Consider the following 10,747-nt stretch of genomic DNA (forward strand, 5'->3'; position numbering starts at 1 on the left):
AACTGGCACAGACACCTAAAATGTCTTTTAAAAATCCATTAAACTCTGCAGGCAAGCAGACATTCTTTAGAGTTCCTCACTGCTCCCCATTCACTGCTTTACAATCACCTTATGGGCAGAGTGATGCACACTAGCCGGGCAGTTCTAGCTCACGGTCTCTCATGAAGCTGTAGTCCAGATGTTGGCCAAGGCTGCAGTCACCTGAGGCTTCACTGGGCTGGAGGATCTGCCAAGAAGTTACATGATAAATACGCAGCAGGACTGCTTAGCTTACCACGTGCCATTGGCAGGAGGCCGCAGATCCTCACCCTGTGGCCTCTCCTCACATGGCAGCTGGTCTGCCCCAGAGCAGGGGATACTGGAGAGAAAAGGAGGTAGAAGCCACAATGACTTCTATGACTTCTGCTGTCTTCTGCTGGTCACGGGGATCAGCTATGACCCAGCATGGGAGGGGACTGCACCTGGTGTGAGCACTAGGAGGTGGAGGTCACTGTGCCACCTTGGAGAGGGCCTTCCACAGTCTGCTCATATAGACCAAGGACTGTTTTTGAAGGACTCAGAGCTCACAAAAGGATTTTACATTCTAAAAGGTTATAAAAAAGAAAATGAAGAAGTACATATGACGGAGACTATGTGTGACCTGCAAAGCCTAAGATGTTTACCATCTGGCTCTTCACAGAAAAAGTTTGATGACCCCCAATGTAGACTGTATACTACAGACAATTTACGGGATTTTCCAAGAGTAATTCTGACTCTATGAAATGTTCTGACGTTAGAATCTAAACCCCCAAGTGAGCAATTCTACTGTTCAGTAAATGTAGCTCTGAAAATTGTAATATAATGGCAACCACTAAGAAATGAACAACTCATCATAACCTGAACAGAGAGAAAATAATCAACAGTTCCTTGCCCATAAGTAGGTGCCTGATAAATACAAACTCAGTGAATGAATGACTAAATGAGTAAGAAATACTACAATGGCACATCTTGAAAGTATGCAGCGATCCTGAAAGTATGGAAAATCTTTAACCAATGTTATTTACAACATAAACACAACAAAGCCTGAAGTTTACATAATAACAATTGCAGCTGAAATGTATCAAGTGCTAACTTTATGCCAAGTATTGCCAAGTATTCACTCCTCCTCACACTCTACAGCAGCAGGTATCATTAGCTGCCTTCACTTTACAGATGAGCAAATTGAGACTGACAGAAACTAAGTAACTTCCCAAGAAGTCACATGATAAATAAACAGCAGGACTACTTACTGCTATGGCCAACTACATTAAAAATGAAAACCGACTCTGCATCCCGAATCTCATGCCTGAGCATCAGCGTGGCCCGTGCCTCTCCTCCATGAGCCAACCTCCGTCCCTCCCTCCCTGACACTCCGCTTGCTGGGATCCCAATCCAGGGACTTTAAGAAGGGCAAAGCTCCGGGCTCCCTATATAAGCAAGGTTATAGAGACCTGAAATGCTTGACTGAACCTAATGACTCACTGATGTGCTCCTTCTACCCAAAGAGAGTTTCTAAACATTATTTTTTACTGAGGTCTGGGCTTTCCAACCAAAGGTCATCTTTTCTAATATTGTGGAACCAACACAAGATAGGCCGCCTCTCCAGCTGCCTTCCTAAACAAGTTCAGTGGCCAGCAGCTGCTCCAGTCCGGGGCCAACAAAGTTTTGACACTCTAATGAGGAGGGCAAAGAGAATGCTGCAGCTCTTGCAGGCAAATTGAAGGACACAGAGATCGGGACTCAGGACACACCATAACCACTGCACACAGAATTGAGCTCTAGGCCAGTAGTTTCCTATGTGGACATAAAGAAGTCTCCCTTTCCCTGATTGGCCTCTGAGATGATCCAGCTTGTCCACTCTTCACAAACTCATGAACCTCAGAGATGCAACTTGCCCAAGGCTACACAACCAGCAGCAGAGCCAAAGTTCCCTGACGCTAACTCAAATCTTTCCACTTTTTGGATTCTGCTATTGAAAAGCTTGAAGCCCAGTTGGTGGAGGAGACAGATGCTGATTACAACAGATTCTGAAGGGAGGGAGACTTGAGCAGAGGAGGCTAATCTTGGACTAGAGGCAGGACGTCCCCTTATCAGGGACAGAGGAGCAAGGATAAAGGCAGACACAGTAAGTCAGAAGGCCTGGAGCCAAGGAGGGTTTGAAGGGGGACTTGAGTGACTATGCGGATAGGACAGTCAGCTTACTAAGGACAAGCAGAAAGACTGTCAAAGGGCACTTAGGGACCAGCTGAGAGCAGAGACATGAATATGTGTCAAAAGAAGCCCTAATGACACACCACTGTAACCTCAATGGGATTCTAATAAATACATTTGTCCAATCCCACGCAGTAAACATGCAAGCCACACAAGATAATCAGCTCCCTCTGTCCATTCTGGTTATGAGATGATAATCATCTACAAAAAAATTATTCCTGTGCCTAACAAGAAAAGCGAGGAGGCATCATTCCACTCTGCTCTTATAAACAGTCACTATCAGGAAGATAGAATAGAGAAGAAAGGGATTTTGACATCAGAGAGGTTAGGTTTGGGTCCTAATTCTGCCACTTACTAGCTGCGTGATCTTGAGGAACTTGCTAGACCATCAGTGACTCTGTTTTCTCATCTGTGAAACAAATACTACCTACCACAAAGAACTCTAGTGAGGGTCAAATACAAGATGCTCAGCTCACAGAAAGCTGTGACAGACAGTTTGCAAAACGGCCAAACGATTCCCCTCCTTGTATACATACTTCTTTGCAAGGTGACCTTACAGTGTCCCATCATGAGAGGTGGGGGCAGAAGGGAGGGGTCTCTCCCTCCCTGCTCCTTGGATCTGGGCTGGCCTGTGATGTGCTTTACCCAAAGAAATGACGTGGAGGTGACACAGTGCTGGTGCTGACCTGGGGCTGTAGGGCGCCCTGTAAGTCTCCTGCTCTCTGGGAACCTGCCAGTCTCCAGGTGAGTGACCCTGGGCTGGCCTGCTGGAGGCATAAAGACTAGCCTTTTCAGCAGCTGACTCCAGACACTTGAGGAACCCCAGGTGAGAAATGGAGCTCAGCAGTCTAGCCTAACCTGCCAACTGCAGAAACATAAACTAAATGCCTGGTTGTTATTTAAGTCTCCTAAATACTGGGGTGACTTGTCAGCAATGACTGACTGCTAGAGTGATACTCAGTGAAACAAAGCTATGATAATTACAACTTCTCTCTTGTCCAGCAATTCTCTCCGTCATCATTGATTTTTCCTTCCCTACTGGATCATTCCCATCAGCACTCAATTGTGCCATTATCTCATCCTACATGAAAACCTTCCCTTGACCCCCACCACCTCAGCAACTACCACCTTGTGTCTTTGCTCGCCCTTACAGCAAAACTCCTCAAAGAAGTGTCCGTGCTCCCTGTAGCTAATTTCTCTCCGCCAACTCTCTTTTATACTTTCTGCCCCAGCACTGCACTGAAACTTCTTATCACGGTCCCCAATGACCACCAGTCCTCAGGTGCCTTGACCCAAATCGCATGATGTGTCACCATGGCTCCCTCTCTGCCGCCTCCTTGATAACACTTTCTGCACTTGGCTTCTAGGACACCAGCCTCCTGGTTTCCCCCTCCATCCTGGAAGGTCTTTCTAGGCCTCCACTGGTCCTCCCACCTCCTTTACCTCCTAATGCTGGAGTGTTCTGGGGCTCAGGCCTCAGGCCCCTTCTTTTCTCTAACTCCCTTCCCTGGTAATCCCGCCCAGTCTCATGGCTTTACACACCATCTTTATGTCAACTGACAACTACTCTCAAAAAAGCTTAGACTTCTTTTCTGAACTACAGATTTTAAAACTCATGGCCTAATGGCCACTTCCCTATAGATCGCTAACAAACATCTCAAACTCCATCTGTGTCAAACATAGCTCCCGATTGTGCCCCCCAACCTGCACTGTAATGCCAATCTTCCAGATACACAGGCGAAAAATATCCTGGACTCCTTTCTCTGTCCCACGCCATACCCAATCCCTCAGCAAATCCCATTAGTTCTTCCATTCAAAGTCCTTTCCATCACCTTCAAGGCCTGGTCTCCTCTGCTGTCACTCTCTCCGGTCTACTCTGCTCCAGCCACACATTCCCATTCCAGGCCCTCCGCACTTCCTTCTAGAGTGCTCTTGCTCAGACATCAGCAACACTCAGGCTGTTCCTCACCTCTGAGCACTCCCTCCCTTTCAATCCTATGCAAAACTAACAACCCTCTTCCCTGGCCCTGGACATCCTATCCCTTTCCCTGTCTTCTCTATATGATGCCTATCACCCAAAAGTCTATATATTTTACTTATTTATATATAAACTATGAATTCCAGAGGGTAGCCATGTTTTAAAAATTAGGTATCCCCCTGTGCCTAGAACAGTGCCTGACACAGGACCTATTCAATAAATATTTGTTGGATGATCAATCAATGAACATAGAAACAATGGATTTTTTTAGTACTGTGTCCCATTTAATGGTAATGGAAAAATACTGAAAGCCTCTACAGACAATCCCATCAGTTTCTTCAAACCTTCCATCATCTATTTTTTCCTTATTATAGTGACAGGAAAGACCATTTTCACAGATGAAGACCTGAATGTGTGCGTGACAGACTAGAGACCACTCAGCCAGCAATGCCAATCACAAACCTGAGGCAGCTGGAGGATGATATTTAAGGCCTCTTCTGGCCAGAAAATTAGAAGATTCTTTGACCTTTTGTAACTGTGAGTGACCTGCTTCTGATTTCCAGAGTAACGACGACTGAAGAGAATACCCAAACCAAAAACCACAGGTTACAGGTTGGCAAACTTCTGCCCACAGCTTACAAGTAAAGAATGGTTTTCATATTTTTAAATGGTTTCATTTTAAATGAAACCATTTAAATAAATAGTGTCTACATAACAGTAGACATTTTGCTTCTTGGCCCTACAAAACCTAAAATATTCACTATCTGGCCCTTTAAGAAATTTACTGACCCCTAGGAGCAAACTCCTTGGCTGCAGTCCACAAGGTCCCCTGAAACAGTCATCCCGATATTGTGACACACAGTGACTTCTGAAACCAAATGCCTTCACTGAAGAGAAATTTGATAGGTAATTAGATATTAAGTGGCCACTGGCCATTCCTATTATCTTAAATAACGGCGACACCCTCTATACAGCTGGAAAAGAAATAGCCAAAGACGGAAATGTATTTTACGCAGGTTCCCAGGGTAAAGCATATCCTAAAGCCAATGGCTAGCGATAGACATTGTTCTAAATTTGGAGATATCTGATGACAGAGCCAAGTTTCCTTCCCTTTTCTTACCCACACCCAAAACAACACCCCACATTTCTCATGAGAAAAATTCCTTAACACTTATGATTTCCATTTCCTACATCTGATCTTTCCCTTAATAAAAATCCAATTTATGGGATGCTTGAATTACATATCAATTGCTCACAAATGGAAGCCCCTAATGTACACAGTCTTTTAGTGCCATGCCTGGCACACAGGAAACCACTGGTATTTCTCTAATATTATATTCCAACATGGTATTATTGTATCACATTACATATTACATATAAGATACAATATATAATGTATTGCACACACAACATACTGAACAAGTATTCTATAACATGTAAATATAAATATAAAATATGTAATCATAACATATGTTTTGTTGTTTTATTACATACATTATTACATCATTACACTGCTATCCTAGCATAGGAGACACAAAGCTACAAACTAACTGCAGGACTTCAGACAAGTCACTTCATTTCCCTAAGCCTCAATTTCTTCATTGGTAAAATTGGGGAATCGTGTTAGAAGATTTTTACTGTTCCCTTCTAGCTTAAGATTTCTGTGATTCCAAAAGCATGTTAAATAACTTAGCTTGTTCTCCTACCCTGAACCTATTTATTATTATATCCCAACACAGCTTCGAACCTTGCTAATAAGCAGGACTAGACATGGTCTTCATCCATTACTCTAACACACCGATGTGCTGCGCTAGTTGATCCAAACTGCCCTCACAGCAAGCTGTTTAATACTGTATATACATCTTAATAACCACTGAGTTGGAGCTTCCATCATGTGTGAGCGCTGGGGAAAACGGGAATGAGTCAGCCCTCAACAGAAGCAGTGAAGAGGAAGAGCTGGGTCACTGGTCACACTGACTAAGAGCCAGTATTACACTGACCATGCTAATAATACTTCTGGGCTCGCTCTGTCTCTGTCATGTGAGGAAATTAAAGTGTTTAATAATCGTTGTTCTAGGAGGCAGAAGAAAAGGCCATGATGGTAAGTGCGTATCCTTAAACGAAGCCTCATGTCTCTTCTCTATGAAACTCAACACTTGGATGACACTGAGTCAAGCCTACAGCAAAGGACTGTGGGAAATCAGAATTTTATAACAAAAATGGACTCAGCACTGATAATGGCTTTTGAAGTTCCTAGAACCTTTCCCTGAGCCCCATGCCATCAGATAACTCATCACAATGGCATTAGATAAGTATAGTTCAAGTTTTATAAGAGGAGCAATTTTAAGATGACAATATTCAATGCTGATGTGCATGTGATTGACTGTAAATTTCTGTTACTACTCATGACAATGTTAACAGATATATCTCTTTTGGAAAACAACATGGCAAGAAATCCTTAAAGCTACTTCTATGTTCCTGTCTTGGGAACTTTACACTGGTAACTTATCCTAAGGAAATCACTCAACTATATTAATGAGGTTATTTACTGCTACCTTACTGGTACCAGCAAAAAAAGGGAAACAATTTCAATATTCAATATGAATGTTGAAGTTATGCAACATTAACATGATGGAATGCCACAGTCATTATAGTAGCTATGAGGACCACACAGAAGCATGAAATTAAAGAAAAAAACCAATTATCTGCACATGATTACAACTACATGAAAAATATGTATGTATGTGCAGCAGCTCTGGAAGAGAATAACAGCACCAGCTAACACTTTTGTTGCCTATGCTGTAGGTCCTTTAAGTTTAGGCACTCAACATTCATTGTCTTCTTTGCATTTTGTCAATTTGTTCCAATATTTTCCTTGAATAATATAACATCATTTCAATTAAAATAAAATGTAACTTCTCTATATTTGACCTCTAAGTAATAATAATAATAATAAACACTTACTGGACACTTACTACATGCCAGTCACTGTTCTAAGCACTTTACATACACAGACTCCTTGATCCTCACGCCACCCTATGAGGGAGGTGCACTATTTGCAGCACATACAATTGAGGCCCAGAAGTTAAGTAACTTGCCCATGGTCAGCCAACTAGAAAGTGGGAGAACAGGAACTCTACCCTGCCGCCTGGGCTCCAGAGTTCAAAAAAAATTTTTTTCAAAGAAATTCAACACCACAAAAATCACACCTATGACCCTGGAGCTCAGCGGGACCTGCTCAGTAGGTACTGAACACTCTGGGAGCTTGCTAAGAAAGCCAGTGACCAGTGCTGATGGTTATTGCTTCATAGCCCTCAAGGGGGCCATTAAGATCATCAGGCACATGATACCTCCAACTGAGAGAAGGAAAGGGTTAGAGAACTACCTAAACTCACACAGCTAGCAGGTTCTAGGTCAGAGCCAGGCCTATGATCCATGTTCACGCACCTGGTAAATCCAGGGTTCTTTCTACTACGCAATGTGTGATAACAAGAATTACTACTATTTCTTAAATGTTTACTGTATGCTAAGGGCTATAATCCCTTTATATGAATTACCTTATTTAATTCTCACAATAGTCCTTCGAAGTAGCTATTATTATTAATTTCATTTAGAGATCAGGAAACAGGCTTGGAAATGTGAGGTAATTTGTTTTGCCTTACTATTAGCTACAAGGCACTGAGCTAGTGGTCGGAGTGCAGCACTCAGTCCTTGGGCGCTCTGGATCAATATTAATTAGCTGGCACTCGGGCATCAAGCTGTTGAGATGCTTCTTCACTATCTAGCAAGTAGAGGCAAGTCTAAACACCTTTACTGGCTGGAATCCAAACATTTCTAAATTTGCCCCTTTAGTGGAGCAAACTCTGGCAGGCGGAACTGAGGCAAATCCTCAACCCACCCCCACCACCCACCCCCATCCGCAGCCCACCCTCTCCTGTCAATCTCCTTCCCGGCACAGCAAACCCACAGCCAGCACAGGCCCGTGGGCTGAAGCCTTTTATAGTCAGCTCTTCCACCCAGGGTGTTAATTTCATTCGCTCACACCCACACTGTGTACAAACATGCAAATCATTAACATTTCCATTTACCAGGCTAGTATAGCCCTGAGCTGCTGGGATTTTTGAAGGAGATAACAATTCAATTTGCAATTATTGCTGCAATTTTTAATTCCCAAGGAAACTTCTGTGCAAGTTGTACTCCCAAGAGCCAAAATGAACACTGTAGGTAACCCTTCAAATTATTTTTGGGAAACGAAAGAAAAAGAAAAGAAAAGAAAGAGAAAGCCTGCCAGTCAGACTTGGGTGAGGGCAGGGATGGGGGGGGTGGGGGTGGTATTATAGGCCTATTTCAGAAAAGTTCAATTTGGCTCTAAATTTCAAAGTTTGCCCAGGTGTCTGAATCAACAATTAAATCTTGACTCTTTATGGGAGTCTTTTGTGAAGCATGTGAACAATCATCAATAAATTTACTCTTTCTAAATTCAGAATTGCTACAGGATAGAGGAAAGTGTACCTATTTTTATTCCCCAATGTCTCTACTTAGCTGAGAAAGGTTAAGAATGAACATTTCCAAGTCACATATAACCATGAACTCTGTAACTGCCAACACTGGCAGTTACCATTTATTGCGCACTACTGTGCGCCAGGAGCACCAGGCTCAGCCCTTCATATGCCCACCTTCATCGATACCCAGGGCGACACTGCAGCCAGGAGCACTGCAAAGGGCACTGTGCTAGTGCTGAGGATGGAAGAATGGACCCAGCAGACAGTACTCAGCGTTGGAGCCACTGCCTTATCCCATTTCTCATCTTATTTTTTCTGCTTCAGGCCGGCTGGAACTCACAATGGTAACACAAATGAGTCAAATTTATCAACCGCAAAAAGCATCCATTACTGTAAGAAACAAAAACATTTTCTTATGTTTTGGGTCCTGAGAGCTATAAAAATAAATAAATAAACCCAGACCAGGTGCAGTGGCTCATGCCTGTAATCCCAGCACTTTGGGAGGCCAAGGAGCAGGATCACTTGAGTCCAGGAGTTCGAGACCAGCCTGAGCGACATAGTAAGACCCTGTCTCTACCAAAAAATACAAAATTAGCTGGGCATTGTGGTGTGCACTACAGTCTTAGGTATTCTGGAGGCTAAGGCAAGAGGACAGCTTGAATCCAGTAATTCAAGGTTACAGGAACTTCCAAATTATTATTTTGTTGAACTATTTCAGAGAAATTACAGATGACAACTCTTCCTGCTAAATGCTTTAGTATGACTACCCAAAACAGAGCATGCACCTGCATGGCTCGGTGCATTACACATAATAAAAGAAACAGTTCCCCATTATAATCTGCTACTGAGTTCATATTCAAATCTCCTGAAATGTCCCCCAAATGTCTCTGATGGCTGTTCTTTTTTTTTTTTTTTTTGAGACAGAGTCTCGCTTTGTTGCCTAGGCTAGAGTGAGTGCCATGGCGTCAGCCTAGCTCACAGCAACCTCAAACTCCTGGCTCAAGCAATCCTTCTGCCTCAGCCTCCCAAGTAGCTGGGACTACAGGCATGCGCCACCATGCCCGGCTATTTTTTTTATATATATATATATATATTAGTTGGCCAATTAATTTCTTTCTATTTATAGTAGAGACGGGGTCTCGCTCTTGCTCAGGCTGGTTTCGAACTCCTGACCTTGAGCAATCCGCCTGCCTCGGCCTCCCAGAGAGCTAGGATTACAGGCGTGAGCCACCACGCCCGTCCTGATGGCTGTTCTGTTCAAAGCAGGCTCCAATCACGGTTTTCAAAGTGACACGTGAGACCAAAGAATCACTGAGGGACAGTCAGAAGGGACGGAACCTGGCAGTAATCAGCAACCCACCTATCCCATCCTAACCCTTTTAAAAAGAAAAAAAATCCTACCATCTGGCCACAAATCACAACTGTTAATATTTCCATGCATTTTCTTCCAGTTCCTTTTTCTTTCCATAAACACATGCTCAGATATACAGTTGTGAATGAACTATCTTGTTACAGATCAAATGCTACTGCAACTTTTTCTGGCAAGTGATGGAGGTAAAGACCCGGTAAAGTCTTGCATGTGCCATCTCTGCCATGCCTGCCAGGCTTGCCAAACTGCTGGCCTCCTGGGTTAATAACTGTGAGAAAAGGCCACTGAATGTGTCAGATGACTGCACTGCCCTGGGACAGTGCTAAAGGTCTCCAATACCAAGCGCACCACTGCACTGCTTTGTGGCCCCACTGGCTTCCTCCACTTCAAGCCCATTCGAACCCTTGATAGACAAAGCAGATGTTAAAAGAGGTCCGAGGTAGATAAACATGAGATTGTTTTTTTACAGAAGATACTTTGAACTTTCTGGAAGAAAGGTACTAAACATTTAAAAGCCATTAATAATGTTCTCTAAACCAAAAATATCACAAAAGATTCAAACTCCTGGATATCAAAACTTTGACTTGCATTATTTCTTTTTATTGAGACAGAGTCTCACTGTGTTGCCTGAGCTAGAGTGCCGTGGCATCGGCCTAGCTCACAGTGACC

At 43.3% G+C, this 10,747-nt stretch overlaps 1 protein-coding gene across 5 annotated transcripts in view; it reads right to left on the reverse strand.

Moving 5' to 3' along the window:
* RAPGEF1 (Rap guanine nucleotide exchange factor 1) overlaps positions 1 to 10,747 on the reverse strand; it is a 144,130-nt gene that overhangs the window by 111,633 nt on the left and 21,750 nt on the right. The window lies entirely within an intron of this gene.

The sequence above is a fragment of the Microcebus murinus genome, chromosome 12 (assembly GCF_040939455.1).
Source record: "Microcebus murinus isolate Inina chromosome 12, M.murinus_Inina_mat1.0, whole genome shotgun sequence".
NCBI classification, from domain to species: Eukaryota; Metazoa; Chordata; class Mammalia; order Primates; family Cheirogaleidae; genus Microcebus; species Microcebus murinus.